The sequence below is a fragment of the Ostrinia furnacalis genome, unplaced genomic scaffold, assembly GCF_004193835.3.
Source record: "Ostrinia furnacalis isolate ACB-3 unplaced genomic scaffold, ASM419383v2 OfSCF1001, whole genome shotgun sequence".
Lineage (NCBI taxonomy): Eukaryota > Metazoa > Arthropoda > Insecta > Lepidoptera > Crambidae > Ostrinia > Ostrinia furnacalis.
Genome location: NW_021131240.1, coordinates 85,047 through 99,172, shown reverse-complemented (window position 1 = coordinate 99,172; position 14,126 = coordinate 85,047). Strand labels below are relative to the sequence as shown.

At 36.8% G+C, this 14,126-nt stretch overlaps 1 protein-coding gene across 1 annotated transcript in view; it reads right to left on the bottom strand.

Moving 5' to 3' along the window:
* NGR-A24 (neuropeptide receptor A24) overlaps positions 1 to 14,126 on the bottom strand; it is a 135,491-nt gene that overhangs the window by 65,933 nt on the left and 55,432 nt on the right. The gene's annotated exons all lie outside the window — the stretch shown is intronic.

Here is a 14,126-nt window from a genome sequence, read left to right as displayed (position 1 = left end):
TGTTTACACTAACTCAAGTAATAGCAATCGGTGACGTTATACTCTCATAGTAGGTATTAGATCTTCATCAAGCTGCTTCTGGAAAATCGTAATCATACTTGAGAAAACGCATTCACGTCAGTGCCTATTCTGAGAATATATTTATTTATGAGGATAATATTTGAGATTCCAGGAAAGGAGATCTGTGATGATAACAGTTTATTCAATAAGTAGGTGTTACAGGTGTACAGCTAAAAGATAGTAGAAAACTTTAAATAAAGTATGGTAATTATATTGCAACAAAGACTGAATTGTGACGGAATGTCAATCAGTGAATTGATATTTTTTTTTATAAGTGTATCATAAACTATTGGGACATACTTGTAATTTCCAACCAAAAGTAAGTAAACAAACTACAACTTCCTAACACAAGCACAACTGGTTGCTTAATGGGAAGCCCCAAATANCCCAAATTCTTGTAATGAAAAATGTGTACAAGTTACCGAAATAAACGTTATTTATTTATTTATTTAAACCGCATGCGGCTAAATATTGAATGTTAAATTGAAAAACAAACGATGAAAAAAACGACAAATCAAACCAATCCAGCGTCATCTGGTGAACAGAAGCTTTAGCTCCATTGACAACACAAAGTCAAAGCTCGTAAACCCATTAGCAAAGACGGACTAATCTTATGGAGAGCTTTTAAAAAGCTTTCCTTATTTAACTTGCGTCTAAAACTAATTGTTTTCAACTAAGCTTCCATCTACTAACGATCCGATTAACTGCTAAAGCCTAGTCCGTGAGCACGTAGAATTTTGTCCAATGACCTCAAGCTACCCATCCTTATCGCTCGCGCGTAATTATGTTGCTGTCGCGCTCGCACACTCACTGCGGGCGCCCGTCGCACTGTCGACAAAATTCTACGTGCTCACGGACCAGGCTTTAGCAAAGTTGAAAATAACGAGTTAAAAACTTACAAATCCTAGATTCAATTTGGAAATTGAATCCATTGTCGATACAACGCTTTGTTCAGAAATAGTTGGACAGAAAATGCCCACTAAGGTTTGCTTGGTAAGGATCGAGGTCTAATGACATCCAATTTGGGTTATTTTGAGTCCACTGTTTTTATAACGAACTTTGACAGACTCTCTGTTGAGTGGCAGGAGTACCTCTCCTTTGTTATGATACACAAAGGTTAAAAAAATTGTAGCTTCATAATCTAGTTTTAACTTTTTTTTTCAAAATGACTCAACCTTTATTTAATTTAAAAATATTGAAATTTTTCAGCCAAATGACGTCCACCACTGCTGGACAAAGGCGACCATAACTACCGGTCCTGCACTATCTGCATGGGGGCTCTTCCCATTTGGCTGAAACGATTGAAATGTAGGTATAATTTTTTTCAGCAGTAGGTAGGTAGTAGGTACTAACAAANCTAACAAACCTTATAATAAATCTTTAAGAATAAAAAAGTGGGCCTATTTTTTATTTTCCATCTTATTAAATACGAAGCTGAAAGCAAAAGTAAGAGTTTTCATCGCCAGGCTTGGCACAGAAAAAACTTAACAAACCTTATAATAAATCTTTAAGAATAAAAAAGTGGGTCTATTTTTTATTTTCCATCTTATTAAATAAGAAGCTGAAAGCAAAAGTAAGAGTTTTCATCGCCAGGTTTGGCACAGAAAAAACTTAATACACATCGGGGAAGCTTCATAAATTCCCCTCAACCCTCTCACTTCCTGTACGTGGCGCGGGTCAGATAGCCTACTGAGGATCAGGTTCCGTGATATCATGACACTTTCGTATTACAGGGTTATTTACGTTGCAAGAAAGTGGCGGAAAAAAGCGTAATATACATAAAGGGTGGAGTTTTGTAATGCCACCTGAAGGGAAAGTACTTTTAATACTGTAGATTGAAAATTTTACTCAAAGAAAGATTCAGTTATATACCTAGGTCGACAGGAATTTGGGAGTTTTTGAGCTAGGCAAAATAAGTTTGCCGTTCCTTCATGTCACTTAAGAGTAATGGATTATGATAATAATGATAAACGCATCTACATATACGCCCGTATTCACAAACGATGCTTGCTTAAGTGACGCAGCAAATCGAACACGCAGCAAATCGAACGCACAGCGTTGAATAGAGCTCGAAGATACGAGTATTATTAAAACATTGTAACCAATATGCAATGCAAGTAAGTAGGTATACTTTGATAAAATAATTAGCTTTTCTTGGGAATCAAGCATAAATAATATACGGATAGTAATCCTGATACTGTATTGAGACCTCAGATCATAGAAGGGAATTGAGACTGTCTTTAACCGTAACTGTAACGAGAACCGGTGTTTTTTGTATGGAGTTTGACAGATTTTTGACGTTTGTTACTTATGGATTACAAATAAACAACCACTTTTTTATAGTTTCCGTGGGATTAATTTCCGACATAGTACACTCACAAGACACAATGCTTCAGGCAAACTCTATCACAGTTATTATATTGTAACAATAACGTGACTCCTTTATTCCTTCCAGCCTAACGCCTCTCCCACAGGAATCGCACATTTATCTTGCAAACAGCGAAATAATATTAGCAGTGAGCATTGGGGGTAATACAAGGCTGCTAGGGTTTTACTCGCGATCATAAAGAGGGTTCCTTATCAGCTTGAGTCATCTAAAGCAATTGGAATTACCAGAGTGACAGTTATTTTGAAAATTATAAATAACTTGAAAAAATCGAACTGCCTGCGGGAATTGCCCCGCCTTAGGCAGTTCGATTTTTTCAAGTTATTTATAATTTTCAAATTAGTTTGAGATGCGACTCCAAACGCTAAAAATTTAATAACTATGTGACAGTTATTGTTTGTAAAATTTATTATAATGAGATGAATGTTCCTTATGTAAGTTATGGACAACTGACGTCACATTGTTGATGTTCGAGTTTACGAGCTGCCATAGAGGACTGTAGTATAGTTTTTTATGCATAACAGGCAGGTATTTGACCGCAATCGCACCTGGTGATAAGCGAGATGTTACCTATCTAACACTGTAGACCAGTCTTTCCCAAAGTGGGCGATAACGACCCCTTGTGGGCGCTGCAGGCTTAAAGAGGGGCGGTAAGAGACCCAGAAAAAAATCGGAACGTTGTGTAGAGGCTTCGGAGGCGTCATTTACTAGGAGGACTCTTAGACACCGACTGAGCTCGACTCTTGACTACAAAAATGGGGGGCGCTAAAAAATAATTTATTCTCAAAGTGGGCAGTAGACTAAATAAGTTTGGGAACCACTGCTATAGACTGTAGTCTAGGATGGTACCTACATATCTGCCCTGTAAGTGCATATTCACCCTCGCCTTAAAAATTCCCGGATTATAATGACTGACTGATAAGGACTTCAAAACTTACCTTAACTGATAAGGGCTTAAAAATATAGTTCAAAACTTCGTGTCTCAATTTTACAGGATCTGTCAACTTGGCAGGAAATATCGTATTGGCGTGTATAGGTATTATTTTTTAATGATTGTTAATTGAAACCAAAATATTATCATCAAAAGCAAAACATAACTGCTTTGGTTAAAATTTTGTTTTTGAACGAATAATGAAGAATGCTTTCAGTGAATGTATATTTAAATTGTATTATTTTTCCTTTTGTCAAGATTTTTATAGTACCTAAAAAAGCTCAAAAGTGTATGCTCATATTTTCTACAAAAAGCAGTGAGATCATTCATTAGTTTATTAATTCTTTTGTTTCATATTTTCATTACTGAAAGTTACAATGGTGCAAATTGAATTAATATGCATTTATTACCTTCTGCATATTCTGCACCATCTATCAAAGCAACTCTAAAACTTAAAAAATCGTTCGTTTCAGCCAAATGACGTCCACTGCTGGACAAAGGCCTCCCCCAAGGTTTTCCACAATGAACGGTCCTGCGCTGCCCGCATCCAGGCTCTTCCCGCGACCTTTACCAGATCGTCGGTCCACCTAGTAGGAGGCCTGCCCACGCTACTGAAAAAATAATCACTTAAAACTCTATTAACTGTCTATTAAGCTAAACAAGGTGTTTAAATCGATCTGATGAATTAGGATAATAATTGTATAAGTTAGTGGAAAATACCCTAAAAGATTACTGCTTAATTTATGTGAATAAAGGACGTTGCCTGACGAAGTCAGACTTTTCATTCAGCCGTCACCAGCGACAGTTCAGTAGGTATGCATCTATCTCAAGGGTCAATCAGTGTATGTGTTGTAGGAAAACAGAGTCGACGCAAAAAGATAGTATGCAATTTTTACCATATTCCCAATATTTCAGGTCATAATAAAAATGGAAGGACTCCCAAAAAATGACACTGATGATTTCATGAAACGTTTAATTAATGATGGGTCGTTCAACCGCCTTTATCAGGCACAAGACAAAGTACTACGCTAAATATAATTCAATTTATGAATGCAAACGACAGCTCTGACGCAATAACTTACTCCGAGAGTTGCTTTCAATTTACCGCGCACCATTTACCGGCGTCTTCCCGGCCTCTGTTTACTTTTTCGAATAGATTGAACAGTATATTTTGCAGTTGTGGCGGAAGAAAATTGATTTAACCCTTAGAAAATGGAGAAGCGAACATTTCATCCTATTATTAACTCAAGCTTATTTCTATGCAAAGGTGTAATATGCGACGGTCTACTTTACTTCCTGTTAAAATATTCTTTTCAGACGTTGGGCGTGTGTAGATCGTAAAAAGGTGATAATAAGTTCCTGAGTTTATTACGAGCGTGAAAACGGGGGTTTGACCCGAAATGAAGTAAATGTACCTTTTAATAGTCGTCACCACAGTCGGATGATTTAACAGGCATTTAATTTATTACTCACACCCACACATTTGCGATGAAGTCACGACATTTACACATCGAAACAGCTGAGTCGAAATGAGTAGCATAAAGACGAACATTATTGCGAGTTTGAGAGCAAGTTAAATTAAATTCGGCGTGGGCCATTAATATAGGTGTTAATTGGTTGAAAATGTGCCCTCGTTGATGTCACCTACTCGTTAATGTAACATGACATGGCACGTTTTATTTTGCAACCATTCTGAAGATATTTTTGAATTTAGTTGGCTTATTTTTATCCATGATTTCCTTGCGTAAGTATTGATGTATTGAGCCAAAATTAACGCCGATAGTTGTAAGTACGATAACAAGTAATCTTTGAGGCATCAAGGCTGAGTTGCACCACCTAACTTTGACCGTAACTTTAACGATAACTGGTGTTTTTTGTATGGAGTTTGACAGATTTTTCAAAGCTAAAGTAAGATAGTGCAACCCAGCCTAAGTAGGTAACTATTTTCTTTCGGTAAAGGCGAGTTTATTTTCTTGATCAGCCTTGAATTGTTTGTACATCGAGAGTCGTTAACTTGATTAGGAGGCAAACTTTTAGCGGGTTGCTGGGAGTTATCGATGTTTTTAGTCTATCGACAGTCGAAAACAATTTCGAGGGTAGCTCGATCTTAATTGGAAGTTATTTCCCAGGGTTATTCCCAATCTAGATCAAGGCATTACTTGCTGAGTCTAAATGCAGGTACGTATTTAGATGCAAATGGGAGCTTGTACATTGTCATACGTTAGTGTCATGTTTCCGGTTGTATTATTCAGTATGCATTGTAATTGAATATTTAGAAAGGGTTTCTTGAAGCAAGTTTCTAATACTAAGTAACTATGTATTGTTACTTTCAGTTACCTAATAGTAATTCTTTAATGTGTCAGTTTTTTGTGATGTGCAAAAAAGGATATCCGCATGGTGATCTTGTTTGAAATGCTTAGACCCGATTCGACTAAACTTTTATCCGAGAATCAACCCAAACTGATAGGAGAAAAAGAAAATACAAGTTCCTCGACAAATATAAAAAATAGTCCAGTATACAAGTTCTTTATTGACTACGGCAGTCGCCATAGCGCGGCGTCCTTCCGGTCCCATTTGTCCAGCTTTACGACGCCGCACTTAAAAATGGCGGATTTGTATTCCAGGGCCGTAGCCAGACTTGAATTTGAGATAGAGCAGCGGTATTTACCGGTAGGGCAAGGAGCTAAAAAAGGCTATTAACATTGTCGATGATAGTTGCAAAGATATAGCAATGGAAATTTTAAAGCTGGAAATTACTGTATTATACACCCCAACTACGGCTCTGTTCTATTCTGGATGCAATATTCGGAAAAGGGATCAGTTTACGATAAAGACCAAAGTCTGTCTTCGTAACTTACTTACTACTGTTTGAAATACACATTCGAGTAGATACGAGTATGTCTTTATTTGTTTGAATTTCTAGGTGATACATCATTAAGTTTCTACATAAAGATTGACTTTCCTCCAGAGCATGGCGGATGACAGTTGACAAAAGTATGAACTAAACCTTGAAAACCGGGAGTTACTTGAGGAATCTATCAAGTTAGTTGTTAAACTACTTATGTGCCAGTTTGTGAAAGAAACGTGAAAGTTTTATCTTTGTGAGATAAGATTGATAGTTGAAAAACTGGATTGAATTAAGTATAACGGCACGTTTATCGCCAAAATAACATTTCAAAAGAATACTGAAAGAATATAGGAGCAGAAAATGGCTAAAACATAAGTAATTACGTATGCTGAATTTACTCCGACTCATTCGTGATTCATGACTGATTTCCAAAAAAGAAACATTACCTTTTCTTGTCGCGCCTACAACTCTATCGCCCTAGTCAGTCACATGGTAGGTATACAGGGTCAAAAACCAACCATAGGTGATAGTCTATACAGGGTGTTAGGTATATGGGTATATGAGCCGACCACTAGCCCATGTTAACATGGTCATATAAATGGTATGGTGAAGTCAGAAAATTGATATCTTCATTTTAATTATTTTATTTTTCATACAAATCGGATTTTATAAAAAATATTTTGTATGGAAATTAAAAAAATTAAAATGATGATATCAAATTTCTGACTTCACCATATCATTTATATGCCATGTTAACATGGGCTAGTGTCGGCTCATATACCCATTTACCTAACACCCTGTATATATAAAAGAAAGTCGTGTTAGTTACTCCACTTATAACTCAAGAACGGCTGAACCGATTTAGCTGAAAATTGTCAGGGAGGTAGTTTAGAGCCAGGAGAAGGACATATGATACTTTTTATCCCGTTCGAAATAAAAAAAGTCTGCTTATTTATTGCCATTAAGGCGGAACAAAGTTCGCCGGGTTAGCTAGTTAATGATAAATCACAAAATTAACTCTATCTCATGAACTGAGCAAAATCGTAAAACATACATGGGGGTGATTTAGATATATACCTTGATGTAAGGAATCTAAATTTTAGCTTTGAACGTCAACTGCCTGGCCACCCTGTATAATAATTGAATTAGGACATGCTGACACACTGACTCCCTTACCCGAACGTGCCCATAATACGTTATGAAAGAAGTCGCGTCACGGTTATCAGTCATAGCCACGTCGGCTATCAATAGTGTGGGCGGTGAGAAAAGGTACTATAACCTCATTTTCAATGTTCCTTGAATTCTATGAAAAAATAGGAAACATGGATTCTCGATACTAATATTTTGCATTCCTTGCTTCCTTGCTACCAAAATAAAGTTTCCAGAAAATCTAAATTCTAGAGAAAGATTTTAAGGCTGTTTTGCAGGAAATAAAGAAAAATAAAAACAGTTTTTACCTAATTCAAGATTTACTTAAAAACTTGAAAATGATGTCTGAATAATAAAAAAAAATATATTTAAAAATATAATATAAAATAGCGAAAAATGAGTCCAGACACATACCCAATTGACTCACCTTAACCGTTATCTAGTTAAGCATAAAAATCGTAAAGAGGTGACTAGTTTACTGAGATCCTATTACAGCACTGCTCCAGGCCGTGCTCCTAGCTCGCAAAAGTTAAATAGAAATGAGCTATTTGAGCTCCAAAGCGATGTTTTCCTTCTCCAAGTGACATTGGAACCCGTTAAATAGAGCATGAGGAAGGCGTGTCGCGAGCGCGGTCATCACTCATACCGGCTGGCCGATATCAATCGTGCAGCGGTCGGAGCTACATTCCCGAGATAAATTGCTAGTTCTCTCTGATCGACTTCTTATGTTACACATTTTACGAGGAGGCAGTATAGTTACAACTCAAACCCTTTTCTTAAAAACGAATGTAGATATTTTTCTTCCTGACTTCAACTCTCAAACTCAACTATTGTTAGAGGTTTACTTCTATATTTAACTAGCGGCCGCCCGCGACTTCGTACGCGTGGATCCCGTTTTACCCCCTTAGGGGTGGAGTTTCGTAAAATCCTTTCTTAGCGGATGCCTACGTCATAACATCTACCTACCTGCATGCCAAATTTCAGCCCGATCCATCCAGTGGTTTGGACTGTGCGTTGATAGATCACTATATCAGTCCAGTCAGTCAGTCACCTTTGAGTTATCTATATATATAAAAATGAAACCCGTTTCGCGTTGTCACGGCATCACGTGTGAACGGCTGAACCGATTTCGATAATTCTTTTTTTTAAATGTTTGTGGAAGTCCAAAGATGGTTCTTACGGAAAAAAATATTAAGAAAATCTCTACGCTAAGGCGGTACGAAGTTCGCCGGGTCAGCTAGTTATATATATATTTAGATAGCTGTTTAGTTTAGGATTACCAGTTGAAAAAGATTCTTATTGCGTTTTAATAAATTATTCGATTATCCATCAAGTGAAGCCTGAAAGGCCCCTTTTTCCCACCCAGCTGCCCAGTTACAAGAAACTAGTTAGGTACTCTCGATTATGTCAAACATGCGAACTTATCAGTAGAATCTTAATGCTACCCGGCGGGCTTTTTAAGCAAATTAACGTATCTGAAAAGGGGATCGGTACTTAAGTGGTGCTTGTCAAAGTTTGCGAAGATCCAAGAAAGTTACCATTTCACCGAAACTCTGGTAGACAAGTGAAAAGTGATACATCGCGCGCATGTCAAGCCACTCACGGTTAATGATGTACGCGCGGAAAATACACCGTCATTTTTTGTAAGTAGGCGCTCTTAATGTTGTCGCTAATGTGTTTATCTGCCAACTCTTGACATCAGCCTAAAACTAGATGTACCTACCTACTCGTAAGTAGGAATCATAGAAGAAATAAGTACTAGTAATTGTTCCTTTTTTGTAGTAATGCCTACGTGGTAGTAGGAGCTAATAGAGTACTCCAATTGGACGGCGGTGATGTAGTATGAGGATTGTAATGTAGTTCCTTGGGCGGGGCACATAGCTCGGAAAGCTGATGGCCGCTGGGGCAGGAAAGTTCTTATGTGGCGACCACGAGCTGGAAGACGTAGCGTGGGCAGGCCTCCCACTAGGTGGACCGATGATCTGGTGAAGGTCGCGGGAGGTGCCTGGATGCGAGCGGCGCAGGACCGGTCTTTGTGGAAATCCTTGGGGGAGGCCTTTGTCCAGAAGGAGACGTTTTTCGGCTGAAACGAACGAACGAACGATTGTAGTTCCTTAGATTTTGTTTGAATATTAATGCTTTATTGGGTAATAGTTTCCAACAAAAAGGTAAAAATCGAAGGATTCGGTTAGTCTACCCTGGGTGTAGATACACGAACTAAGTGAAAATGATTTATCTTCTCACTATTTTATAATTAATTTCTGCTCTTGATGATTGATAGAGTGGTAATTGACATTAACTGTCACGCACTCACGGCAATCCTCTAATCAATTATATACCTACGATTATACTCGTGCTGGCAAGCCCATCAAGTTACCATTTAAAAGTACTCATGTGCAATTAAATAGAGTGAATGTGCTTTTTATGTAAACATATAAGAAATATTGTCACAAACGAACATAAAAAAGTTTTAACGCCAATGAAGTTTCGAGCAAACCTCGTATTTTTCTACCTGAAGTTGGAATTTTGCACTTTGTCGGTAATTGGTATCGAAACTTAAGAACAGCCTTGTTAAGTTTTCCAATAACAAGACAGCGTCATTTGTAGACTTGAAGCAATTTTATAGAGATTGCAATTAAAAACGTAATAGTTGCTCCCAAGTGTTATACTGCCAATGTTAGTAAATTGGTTTTGTACTTAAGGATTTATCTATCTTCATCAGTTTTCGAGTTACCTACAAGCAGAGTTACAAATTACATGGATACGCAGAAAATGCTTGTTTAGGTATGTAATTATGTACTGAAATAGACTAGCGATGTATCTCAATTCTCCGACTTTTTGACTAAAATTAGAATAATTTATAGTTATAGAATCCATCACAGAAACATTAACTAATAGATGTCTGTCTTTTATTTCCAAAGTAACAAAAGACTGACAAAGGCTGACATTTGTAGTGCCAGCTTAATGGAGAATAAACAAATGAAAAAGGCCTTTATAGGAAAGATTTCGATTTAAATTCCATTATATTTAGACAAGGCGTTCCGTTATTTATCGGGTTCAAATTCAAACTGTTTGTCTTAGGTCTTATGACAAATCTCTTTGTAAGTTCTTGTAGGATATCAACTAATTTTATTTTGAACTTGTTTTGTTGATCAAAGCATCCAATAACGTTTGTGCCGCCTAACTTTTAAATTCGCTGTATTTTCGTTCAGTTATGATTTACTTAGCTGAAAGTTTGTTTGTTTGATATGATTTTTGTTCGGTTGAATGGATTTCTTATCTAAGAAATGTGTAGGTTGGCAGTTATTTATTTTCCCAAAGGAATTCTCAAGAACAACAGGCTGACTCAAACGATAAACGATTTCTAAAGTCTTAATTAAACAAACGTCTTAGACTTGGCTCAAGGACTTGTATAAAGACATAATACCACCAATGTTTGAGCTAGGAGATTAATATCACAGGCTGCCATATTAACATAGACAACTGCTGTAGTTGTAGAGAGAATTAATAACTTCATCTAAGACCTTAATTAACGCCTAGTGGCTTAGTGGCTAAGGAATTGTACTCTATCTTTCTGAAGTTCTAGGCTCTATTCTGAGGTTTTTATCGATATCTAGCGTACTAAAGACATTCAACTAATTAAATTCTGAAGGCAAGTTAAGACTATTAGATTGAGGCACGTTACACACCAATGAAATATTTACTAGATTATGANTCTGATACTTACCAGATTTGTAAACTTAATTCGTCAAAGTTACAACTTCATTAATCATCATCGTCAATATCATTTCAGCCATAGGATGTCCACTGCTGAACATAATTAATTTGCACGGTCAGTGGTCTTAATTAAACATCTATGTAACTTAAGGCTTTACTAAGTTTTTTTCGCACTAGAAACTAAATTCCGATGTCATTAAACACACAACAAATGATCGTACTTACAACTAACAATAGAAAAAGCCGAGACCCCATTACTGTAGTTGTAAAAATAGCGTGTTCTATTGTAATGCCATTTGCGCATTGTTGCTTTTTTGGGCGCGGCATCAAGTAGGCCTTTTCTGGGAGCCTGCTGTTTCTATTTACCCTCATATGATAAGTCCGTTATCGCAATGATCGCACACGCAACTTCTACATAAAAGGCTTATGTTTGTCTCGAGTACCCGTTGAAGTGCCTATAAAAAGTGCGTTTGATTGTCTTGTCTGTGTTTGCAAGAAGTCTAACTATTCAGCCTTTTGGTTGGATTTGAATAATAGGTTTACTGGTCCTGTATGTTATTGATTCACGAGATAGCAAATGGGTATACTCAGTGAAAGGCACATAGCGTGACCTAACTTCCATAAATATTAATAACCTGTAGATGTCGTAATATATTTCCAACTAGCTAGGCCGCAGCCGTCAGTGGCACGAAGTCTCAAACTATTTTAGTACCAACAGCAAAAAAATTGTCTTCATTATAATATAGCTAGTTTTCATTTTTTTTTCATTTATTTGGGAAGACAAACAGCTTCACAATATGTATAACTATAAATAATATTACTTACTTACTAGGATTACAATTGTGAAACCAACCACGTCATCCACATATTATATAAACGAGTAAATTACGATGAGAGTGGAAGGTAATATTATTTTTCATTGAGTTATTGCAATGATATTGCATGACCTAATCCTGACCATAAATTGGCTAAGCGGCATAAGTGTGAAAACGTATCAGACAGACCGAGACAATTTTATTAGTACGATCTTGCAGCGTGACCGCCACTGCATACATCACTCTTAAACGATGACAAATTAATTTAGCCGCTAAGCTGGAATGACGGAGGAGTTTCATACACGTTTTAGTTATCAAATCCATCATTCACATCGATATTGTCAGCCCAAATAACAAAGTTTCAAAAAACGATTGGGACGATTGGGACGATTGGGTCGATTGGGAGATGCCGTAACAAATGTCATAGAACCCATGTCACTCGGATAGAATATGCGTATTTTAGAGGATTTAGTGATCCGTCATTTAAAGAGAAAAATATAACTTGTTGCCTACTGGTAAAGTTTGGATGAATATTTGAAAGCCATTTAAAAGCTACTAGTAGGTTAAAAACATACCTATTAACCTTTAATTATTTGCGCGGGGTCCATTGGACCCTCAGATCATAGAAAGAGAATAGATATGAAGTCGCGCGTAACTACAACGAGAACCAGTGTCCCCACATTTCCCCCACCACAACTCCCAAACACACATTCAACTGTGTAAAAACAAAGCGACTGAGAGTCTACGACAACATGTGCAACCGGCTTAAAAGTGCTGTGATTGGCCAGAAGGCATGCCTTATGGCCAATCAATGGCCGCGTGACGTGACGCACACTTTGAAAACTAGTGAGAGAACAAAGACAAAATGGAGTCGACAAGATATCGATACTTTAAATCGCTGGGGGCAAGGCTCGAAACTGATTTCACAAAATGCTTATGTATGAAAACCTTTTTATTATTATATGTTATTATTAACTACTATCACGCAATTACTTTTTAATTATGGCGATCTGCGTACCGCATATGTTTATAAAAAATAATGCCTATATTAGGCTTTCAACTAGCTCTTATAGTAATTACATAGTTGACAGTTACTAATTACTTCTACTGTTATTTTTTTTTTTGTAAAATCTTATAATCGCAAGTAACACATCATTTTTTTATTTAAAATTACAAAATAGAAAATTATAATTTACTTCTATTTATCGATAATAGGAAACCGCATTAGAACACGAGCACGGCACTATGTTACGACCGGCACATGCGGCCGTACTGTGTATTTTCACACGACAGTGGATATCGGAAGAAATTAAATACATTGCGCAGTAGTTGAGCATGACATAAAGTGGTTGCTAACTAAATCGTCAATGTACAAGTGTGTTAGAATTTTTATCACCACTAATTTCGATATCGCAGTAACTGTTACGGCACTGAATTCGTTCGTAAAAATGTTTAGTTTTTTTTATTTATAAGCAAAATACCAATGGATTTGCAATACTTACATGTAGTAAATGACTCCATTGTTCCTGTAGTTCTTCGTTTCACTTGTTTTATTGCACGTAACGACGCATTATCCAAAATATCGGAGAACATTTCCTTAGTACGACTGAATCGCGACTAACCTAGCTACGCGGCCGATGTTCGTTTCTGGGCATATCGCGGAGACACGCGCCACGCCCCCGTTTCACATCTATTCCCTTCTATGATCTGAGATTGGACCCCAAGCGAGTTAGTTTGTGTCATATTTCGGCAAATATTATACTCACTCAACTGTGCATTGTAGCAACTGTAGTAACATTTAATAAAATTAAATAGGTACTTTTAACATCAGTAAGTAGGTAGTCCAAAAATATTTTAGGTGTTTTCGGTATACTCAACAAATAAGTACCTACATTATACTAGGTAGATTTTAAAGCTATTTTTATAAAAATAATACATACTAATATGGTAAAATTACTCATAGCTCTTGAATAGGTTAAGGTAAATCACGCAGTCCTATAAATGAAAGGTTGTGGTTTACAGGAAAATAATATTATTTTAACTAATATGCAAAATGCACACCCACGTAAAACTTGATACTGATGTACCTTGACGCCCGCTTGAGCCTCGGCTCCAGACAATTGATTTTTATTGTGCTTACGCACATGGCGAAGCCCAATAAGTTTAACATATAAATAAAATTGGTTTGTTACGTAATTCCTTGTAGCAACAAGTTACGTG